Source organism: Gossypium hirsutum, chromosome A04 (assembly GCF_007990345.1).
Source record: "Gossypium hirsutum isolate 1008001.06 chromosome A04, Gossypium_hirsutum_v2.1, whole genome shotgun sequence".
In the NCBI taxonomy this organism is placed as follows: Eukaryota; Viridiplantae; Streptophyta; class Magnoliopsida; order Malvales; family Malvaceae; genus Gossypium; species Gossypium hirsutum.
This window is the reverse complement of record NC_053427.1, coordinates 64,249,718-64,259,806: the sequence shown is the minus strand read 5'-3', so window position 1 is coordinate 64,259,806 and position 10,089 is coordinate 64,249,718. Positions and strand designations below refer to the sequence as shown.

The 10,089-nt window shown below is 38.6% G+C and overlaps 1 non-coding gene across 1 annotated transcript; it reads right to left on the bottom strand.

The window, feature by feature from the left end:
- Window positions 1-1,502: 1,502 nt before the first annotated feature.
- On the bottom strand, window positions 1,503-1,609 carry LOC121228620 (small nucleolar RNA R71). The gene has a single exon (XR_005926196.1). It is a non-coding gene; the product is annotated as a small nucleolar RNA R71 (small nucleolar RNA).
- Window positions 1,610-10,089: the final 8,480 nt, after the last annotated feature.

The window sequence follows — 10,089 nt, the reverse complement described above, 5'->3', positions numbered from 1 at the left end:
ATGTTTTCTTATTTAGTTATGAACTAAATCCCCTAAATACCCAAGGGGAATGAAACCTAAGACGAATCTTGTTATTATTTTCTAAATTGTATGATAAATATTTAACTTGTTCTTAATTATATGTTCTTAATTCTTGTTTTGATATCCCAGGATACTAATTCAAGATACGCTCTTATTCAGAGGAGGAATAGACGCTATCTAAGAGTACATTTGCCATAATTAAGTGGATTTGATTGCGCGCCTAAAAATAGGGTGACAAGATTTTGCCGGATTAGGGTGAAACCTAATAAGGGGATCCATAGATCGAGTTAATGCAACCCTAGAGTTTTAATTAGAGAAAAGTCTCAGTTATTCAATCTAGGGATTAGACATTATTAGTCTTGAATAGGGATAATAACATAACTTAGGGATCTCTTCGGAACAGGTTGAATGAATAAATCGTCTGCTTCGGAGCCAGAATAATAAGTAAAGTCTAGGTGGATTTTTCCTTAGGTATTGTCTCATGTCAATCGATTTTCCCAAAAAGCAATTCCCTAATTCTTTTCTCTATGCGTTCTTAGTTTAAATAATTAGTTAATTAAAACAAACCCCTTTCATTCTTAGGCTAGATAATAAAAAGATAATTATTACTAGTACTTTTGGTACGATATCCCGGTCTTGCCATTACTATATTATTGTTCGATAGGTGCGCTTGCCTTTTCGTCGTGATAATAGTTAGTCTAGGTTTGATCTTCATTATAAATATTTATTACTTGTTACGAATCACTGCGATCAATTTTTGGTGCCGTTGCCGGGGAACTAAAATATTAGGAACACTAAATTTTTATTACTTTAGCCATTTATTTTTCTTGTAATTTTATTTTATTTTCTGATTTATTAATTTACTTATTCTTTCTCTTGGTAGGTTTTTTTTATAGTTTATGACTAGAAGAAACCCGTCAGGACCATTACTTTTTGATGAAGAAATCGACCACACAGTTCGCAGAAATCAAAGAGAGATAAGGCGCAGCTTATGACACACGGAGAACGAGCAAGAAGACAAAACTCAACCCCCAACCGGAGAGATGGCTGAAAACCAAGACAATCAGCTGCCTCCTGCAATTGCAGCTAATCAAAATCCTGCTCCACGTACTATGTATGACTATGCTAAACCCTTTTCAACAGGAACTAAATCTAGTATAGTTAGACCTGCTATTGCTACGAATAATTTCAAACTAAAACCTAACACTATTCAGATGATACAACAGTTTGTTCAGTTTGTTCAGTTTGATAGCTTGCAGGATGAAGATCCTAACACTCACTTAGCAAATTTCCTAGAATAATGCAATACATTCAAAATCAATGGAGTTTCTGATGATGCCATTCGTCTTCGTTTATTTCCCTTTTCACTAAGAAACAAAGCTAAACAGTGGTTGAACTCGTTACCACGAGGGTCTATCACTACTTGGGAACAAATGACTGAGAAATTTTTACTAAAATATTTTCCACCGACTAAAATGGCTAAATTGTGTAATGATATCTCTTGTTTTGTGCATATGGATTTAGAAACACTTTACAATGCATGGGAGAGATATAAGGACTTACTGAGAAGGTGCCCTCACCATAGGTTACCGCTTTGGCTACAAGTTCAAACATTCTACAATGGTGTGAATCCCTCGACAAGACAAATGATTGGCGCAGCTACTGGCGGAACCATCAATAATAAAACATCAGAAGATGCCTATGAATTTATAGAGGAAATGTCACAGATAACTATCAGTGGCAAGTTATGAGGACAAAGCCAACGAAAACAGCTGGCGTTTATAACATCGACTCAGTTACTATGCTGTCAAATCAAGTAGAACTTCTCAATAAAAAAATTGATAGTTTTCTTGGTTCTACGCAGATACATCCAGTAATGAGGTGTGACTCAAGTGGAGGAGGTGTGCATACAGAATACCAATCCTTCAATCTCACAACCGAAGAGGAACAAGTCAACTATATGGGTAATAATAACTTTAGATCTCAAAATAACCCATAAAGTAATACTTATAATGCAGGTTGGAGGAACCACCCCAATTTCTCCTGGGGTGGTCAAGGGAATCAAAAGCCACAAAATCCTCAAGGCTTTCAACAGCCACCTTATCAACAAGAAAAGAAGCCGAACCCTGAAAAGATGCTCTCTAAATTCATCTCGGTGTCAGAAACCCGTTTCTAAAATACCGAGACAGCACTTAAGAATCAACAAGCATCAATCCAAGAACTCAAAACTCAGATAGGCCAGTTGTCCAAATTAATTTCCAAACGACCACAAGGTAGCCTACCAAGTAATACTGAACCTAATCTGAGGGAACACCTCAATGCAATTAGCACTCAAAATAAGGAAGGATTCGTTGCACCTGAGCCAGAATTACAACAAGACAACGCGATGAATAAAGGTCGAGAAGAGGTAAACAATGATGATCCCAAACAGGTAAGTACGAATCATGAACGTCACGTGCCATATCCTAAAGTGATGACGAAAGATAGAACAGAAGAACAATTTGGTAAGTTTGTCAAACTCTTAAAGAAATTACATAGTAACTTACCCTTTATTGAAGTTCTTTCGCAGATGCCCAACTCAGCAAAATTCTTAAGGGAACTTCTGAGCAAAAAAAGGAAATTAGACGCTACATCGCATGTGGAGCTCAATGCTGTCTGCTCAGCTATTCTAAAGAATGAGTTACCTAACAAATTGAAAGATCCAGGGAGTTTTACAATTCCTTGCTTAATTGGTAGTTTATCTATGAATAATGCTTTAACTGATCTAGGGGCAAGTATAAATGTTATGCCATATAAGATGTTTAAACGACTAGGTCTCGGTAAACCGAAATAGACTAGGATGAGCATACAATTGGCTGACAAAACAGTTAGATTTCCTAAGGGTATTATTGAAGACGTTCTCGTTAAGATTGATAAATTTATTTACCAAGTAGACTTTGTCGTCTTAGACATGGATGAGGATAATGAGGTACCTTTAATTTTAGGACGACCCTTTTTAGCAACTGCTAGAGCCATTATTAATGTAGGCACAGGGGAGCTAATGCTTCGTGCAGGTGACGACGCAGTAACACTCCAAGCACGCGATTCAGTCAAAACCCTTAAGACTCAAGATAATGTTATAAAACCTAGAGATGATAAAACTAATATTCAATCGTCCTTGCAGGAACCTTCTCGAACCAAGACAATAGAGACAGTGCGCTACTATCATGAAGAGAACAAAGACATCCATGAAGAACGAAGACTATGGATAGAGGAGCTAGGTGAATGGCGAGAACACAAACCGAGAACACATGATAAATCGAAACTATGCCAAAACAAGCCTGATACCTTTCCTAATCAACTTAAGGTAGGCGATAAAGTCTTACTAGATGCCGTCAATCCTCACATTGTCACTACCACACTGAATGAGGAAATCCCTCTTACAGTACTCAGTATTTTTCCATTCGGTACGGTGGAAGTGAGTCATTCAAAGTTCGACACTTTTAAGGTAAAAAACACTCGTTTAAAACCTTATTTTAAGATTGACAGCAGGAATGAGGAGTATGAACTCCTCGAACCACCATGATCATTTGACGGAGAGGTAAGTCGAGCTTAAACTATAAATAAGCGCTTCTCGGGAGGCAACCCGAGCACTAACATTCTTAATTTCTTTAAATTCTGATATTTAACTCCTAACCTACTAATAGAAATTTTGAATACAGGTGTTTCCAAAGAGACACAGCCAATAACACGGGCGTGCTCAAGGCCGTGTGAAACAGGGCAAAAGATTTCCCCAAAACACGGGTTGCGATAAAATGCCACGACCGTGCGACATGGCTGTGGTCTAATATGCCCAATAAACACGGGCGTTAGACATGCCCATGCTAGCACCCGTGGACAAACACTGTAGCACCCCAAACCCGGCCCAGAAGTTATGGCCGGATCCGGAATGCCACATCAAAAACGTAAAAAAAATTTCCATTCTAAGTCCAGAAAATCGTACTTGATGTTCAAAAGATTAATTCATTAAAGGTTAAAGTGAATGGAAGCTGTGCACCAGGTAGGAAACCGGAAAAGAGGTGGTGAGTCCATCGGACTGCTTAAGTACCAAGCTCCCTTCGGATCCAATCCTAGACATGCATACCGCCATTGCCACACTTTAACGTCATGGATATTTCTAGGAAACAGATTTGATTAAGTTATTTTTAGGAAAAGTGATTAATTTTGGAAAATACTTTCATTGCAGAAGCTTTGCTTGTTGTCGTGTTATTTTGAAATCAACTGTTGTTTTTGAAAACGCGCCCTAAAGCTATCCAATTTCAACAGTTAAAATAAGTATTACCTATCTTAGTAATACATATAAAAAAATCAAAAATAAATAAGCGGCCTTATTACATTTAAAAACCGAAAAATTCAAACGTAAATAAAAGGATGTCCAGTTCACCAGAAGAAAATCAAACTTTCAGAACAGGTGGCCACTCCGAATTCCCTCACAGCTCCAAGCCCACTATGGTTGGGGATTACCTACGTGGATGAAAATAAAAGGGTGAGTTTGGGGAAACTCTGTGTGTAAATTAACCCAACCATAGCCCATATCAGCTTAAACCACAGAAATAGAATAAGTTGGCCTTAGCCCAGAACAGAATTCAAAATAAAGCCCATAGGCCCATAACAGAACAGAACAGATATTACATGTTTATGCAGAAACCCAACCATATCCAACCGTATACACCCCCGTACCAACCTTACACCGTGTGGGGAGACAACTCGACCCACCCAACCGCTACACACCACAGAATTTGCAGCATGGCTGCCAGAACAGATAATGTGACAGAGTCACCAGATACAGATAATCGTGGCAGAGCCACCAGAACAGATATATGTGGCAGAGCCACCAGATCAGATATTTGTGGCATAGCCACCAGAACGCTTCCTCCATAATATAACCCATGTCCCCATGCAACAGATATATAATCATGGCATACATCATACAGAATCAGATCGTCATGCTTTTCAGTCAAAATTAACCCTAGGGGTATAACGGTAATTTTGCACCTAGGGGTATAACAGTAATTTTTCATACATAGGGGTATTACAGTAATTTAGCTACTTTTAGGGTTTTCATGCATATCCTAACTATTTACATACTATCAGAACACTTACCGCACATACTTACTGAATTGGGCCCGTTGGCCCATGAACCCGATCTTTGGCCCATTAAGCCCAAATTATCAAAATGTACGAAATCGCGCGTACTGCAGTTTATTACTTTAGATTACCAAATATACAAACCCAACTATCTTACGAGCATTCGTACACTCGCAAATTCCCAAAATACCGACTTTTCGGCATTTCGGCTTTTCGGCTTTTGCCAATCTAGTCTATGAGAGGGTGTCAGTTACACACCTATTTGCGACGATATGCTGACGAGATCCACACACGAACCGCCTACAATTGGATTACTAACACGTTAATCTAACTATTCAAATACAAACTACGTATTAACCCCTTACAATATTCGGCCAACCACACCTACAGATCATAGTAAGCTTATAAGAAATCAATAAGCAACTCATTAACAAATTTTTGTCAATGTTTACCACATAATCATAATTTCACTGCAAGCTGTCTTCCTGAGCAACAGTCACTAAATTATTTATAACTGGAGCTACGAAACTCCAAATCAAGTGCCGTTAATTTTCCCTAAAAATAGACTCATATATCTTTTATCCATAAAATTTTCAGAATTTTTTGTATGGCCAATAAATACCAGATTTTTCTTAAAGTTTCCCATGTTTCACTATTTGACTAATCTGACCACTCTTCATTACGAATCAAATTTCTCATTGTACAGAATTCAAAATATGTTCTTGTTTATTTCATTAGAAACTAGACTCAATAATATTTAATTACATAATTTATTTAGCTTCTAATTCATCTCCCACAATTAATGGTTATTTTCCAAATTCACGTTACTGCTGCTGTCCCAAGCAGATTTATTACCAAATCACTCTTTCACACATACCTTGCATGCATGTTATTTAAACATGTATATCACCAATCAATCATCACATATCTATGATTTTACTTAAGTATAATCTCCATTTCATCATTTTAAAGTACAACATGTTAGCTGATTTTTCCCTTTAACATCTAAGGCACATGCATGCTCATTTGTTTGGCTCAACTTCACCTATCTTCCATTTTTCATCAAAAGAACATGAAACAACAGCCATTTCCTTCATTTTTAATTCATGACTAAATGCTCACAACACAACTAAAAATCAAAATATACTTCAAGAGTTAAGGTAGAATCAAGAAGAACTCATGAACCTCAAATAGAAGCAAGGTACCAAGAACTTACCTTCAATTTTCTCCTCCTAATGACCGAATACTCAAAAGCTTTCTCCTCTCCTTCCTCTTCTTTAACTTTCAGCTATGATGAACAAAGATGGACAAAACTTTGTTCTTTTCACCCATTTTTCTTTTAATAAAACTTCATGTTTCATCCATTTAATTCTTTAATACAAAAGACATGAAATTCTTATCATGAAACATTTACGTAACCCATTATCATGTAACATTTACCTAACCCATTATCATGGAACATTTACCTAACCTATTATCATGGAACATTTACCTAACCTATTATCAATTTGTATCAATTTGTACCATAAATTATGGATATCAAGTGTACATTTTGTCTACAATAACATGATGATTAGCCACTACATGTAAAATGGGAGGTTTGTCATGCAAATCCTCCTATTTTGCACTCCTATTTATTTGGCCACTTCAATTTAGCCTATATCATTTTCAAACATTTTCACATAGGTTCTATTTCATAATTTCACCCCCTTTTTCTTATGGAACAAAAATTAACTAAAATTGTTGGGTTCTATCTTAAGTTTGGGCTTTCTAGAGGCCCACTAACATAATTAAACCTATGCCAATATTCACAGGATTCCCGAAAATTGGGGCGTTACAACTCTACCCTCCTTAAAGAAATTTCGTCCTCGAAATTTACCTAATCCAAACAGATGAGGGTATTGCTGTTGCATCGTCTCTTCTGGCTCCCAAACTCAGAAGTTTCCCTTTCCTTAACTTGTTGAAAACGAGCGACCAAAGACTCATCGTTCAACTGTTTTTCCTTAATCTGATCCACCCAGGTTGGCCTCACTTGCAACTCAGCCAGCAGACTTCCATCATCATACAGACTCAAACGAGCAAACATTGCTCTCAGATCAGATACATCTCTACAACTTAGAGCATCGGCTACCACATTAGCCTTGCTTGGGTGATACTCGATCGAACAGTCATAATCCTTAAGCAACTCAATCCATCTCCTTTGCCTAAGGTTCAGCTCCTTCTGAGTCAACAAATACTTAAGACTCTTATGGTCAGTGTATATAATACACCTTTCTCCGTACAAGTAATGTCTCCAAATCTTAAGTGCAAATATCACTGCGGCCAACTCTAAATCATGAGTCAAATAGTTTCCCTCATGAGGCTTAAGCTATCGTGATGCATATGCAACCACCTTACCCTCTTGCATTAACATGCAGCCCAAACCCACGTGTGATGCGTCACTGTACACAATAAAATCATTCCCAGACTCCGGCTGAATTAACACAAGTGCTTCAGTCAGAACTTTCTTCAACTTCTCAAAAGCTTCCTGCTGTTTCTTAGTCCATACAAACGGTAATCCTTTCCTTATGAGTTTTGTCAGAGGTGCTGCCATCACAGAAAAACCTTCCACAAACCTTCTGTAGTATCCTGCCAGTCCTAGAAAACTCCGTATTTCTGACACTGACCTAGGCGGCTTCCACTCCAAAATCGCTTCAATTTTCCGAGGGTCCACCTTAATCCCCTCAGCAGAGACCACATGTCCTAAGAAGGTTACCTCCCTCAACCAAAATTCACACTTGCTGAACTTCGCAAAGAGTTTCTTCTCTCTTAATACTTACAGCACTATACGGAGATGCTCATCATGTTTCGTTTCAATTTCAGAATATACCAGGATATCGTCAATAAAGACGACTACGAACTGATCCAAAAATGCACATCTACATTGTACCATCCTTCTTTTTCACGAATAGCACCGGTGCTCCCCATGGAGACACGCTTGACCTAATGAAGTCCCTATCCAACAACTCTTGAATTTGAGCCTTTAACTCTACTAACTCCTTCGGTGCCATCCTATACGGTGCGATGGACACGGGCGCCGTTCCAGGCAACAAGTCTATTCCAAACTCAACTTTTCGGTTCGGAGGCAATCTTGGAAGCTCCTTCGGAAAAACATCTTGGAACTCCTTTACGGTCCTAACCTTATCCACTGTCAGTCCCTCCTCCTCTGACTGACTTACAAGTGTCAAATAGGCCTCACAACCTTTCCGAATCCACTTTTCGACTCTTAATGCCGACACCACATTGGACAAATAATCCCTTCGCTCACCTATCACCATAACCTCCTCATCCTTTGTGGTCCTTAACACCATTCGTTCAGCAGCACAATCCAGGGTCGCCTTATGCTTAACAACCCAGTCCATTCCCAAAATGAGATCAAACTCTCTGAACAGTAACTCCATAAGATCTTCAGAGAAAATCTTACCTTGAGTTTCTAAAGGTACATCCCTATACAGTTTGTCTACCCTAACCGAGTGACCCAAAGGACTTAGTACAGATACCCCACTCACAATCTCCTCAGAGTAGTCCAAGTTGTCCATAATCCGCTCCGTGGCTTCCAGCCAGTACTCAGCCACATTTGGGGCTACTCCAGATGCACCCCTAAAAACTTCCGCTCCGTTGGCCCGGAGTCGCTCAGAAATGGACCCCCTATTCATGGGCCCAATACTAGCTCCGGCCACCCTTTCCAAAACTCTTAACATTGCCTGGGATAGAGCATCATCCCTGGCACCACGATCATGAGACTCCACTTCCGTTGCTGATGGTGCCGGTGCATCTGCTGCCGGCATATGTCCCAAAGACGAAGATACTGCTCGAGCCCTTCCTCGGCCACGTCCACGGCCTCTTGTACTCATATCGTATTATCTTGATTATGAATTTTTAAGCATCAATTAATATTCCAGTGTTTATTACAGATGTTTTATGAATCAGACAGTAGTTCAGAGTTTGATTTCGCAGAATCGAAGTCTAGCTACAGTTTCAGTCTCTTATCAGATTTTCCTATGGTTTCAGTTATCATCCTATCTAGAGTATCCTAATAGGGTTTCAGTACAGATAGATAATTCAGGAAAATATTCAGAAAAATTCAGAATACTTACAGACTTGAGTTGGAGATTTGGAATGCAACCTTCTAAAGATCTAAATTTTGAAAATTAAGTTTTTCGCATTCTTTATAAAATTTTCGCTTTCAAAAATATTTGTTTCTGTAAACCCATTCCACAGCCGAGTTGTTGCAACCTAGGCTCTGATACCACTAAATGTAGCACCCCAAACCCGACCCAGAAGTTATGGCCGGATCCGGCATGCCACATCAAAAACGTAAAAAAAAATTTCCATTCTAAGTCCAGAAAATCGTACTTGATGTTCAAAAGATTAATTCATTAAAGGTTAAAGTGAATGGAAGCTGTGCACCAGGTAGGAAACCGGAAAAGAGGTGGTGAGTCCATCGGACTGCTTAAGTACCAAGCTCCCTTTGGATCCAATCCTAGACATGCATACCGCCATTGCCACACTTTAACGTCATGGATATTTCTAGGAAACCGATTTGATTAAGTTATTTTTAGGAAAGTGATTAATTTTGGAAAATTCTTTCATTGCAGAAGCTTTGCTTGTTGTCGTGTTATTTTGAAATCAACTGTTGTTTTTGAAAACGCGCCCTAAAGCTATCCAATTTCAACAGTTAAAATAAGTATTACCTATCTTAGTAATACATATAAAAAAAACATCAAAAATAAATTAGCGGCCTTATTACATTTAAAAACCCAAAAATTCAAACGTAAATAAAAGGATGTCCAGTTCACCAGAAGAAAATCAAACTTTCAGAACAGGTGGCCACTCCGAATTCCCTCACAGCTCCAAGGCCACTATGGTTGGGGATTACCTGCGTGGATGAAAATAAAAGGG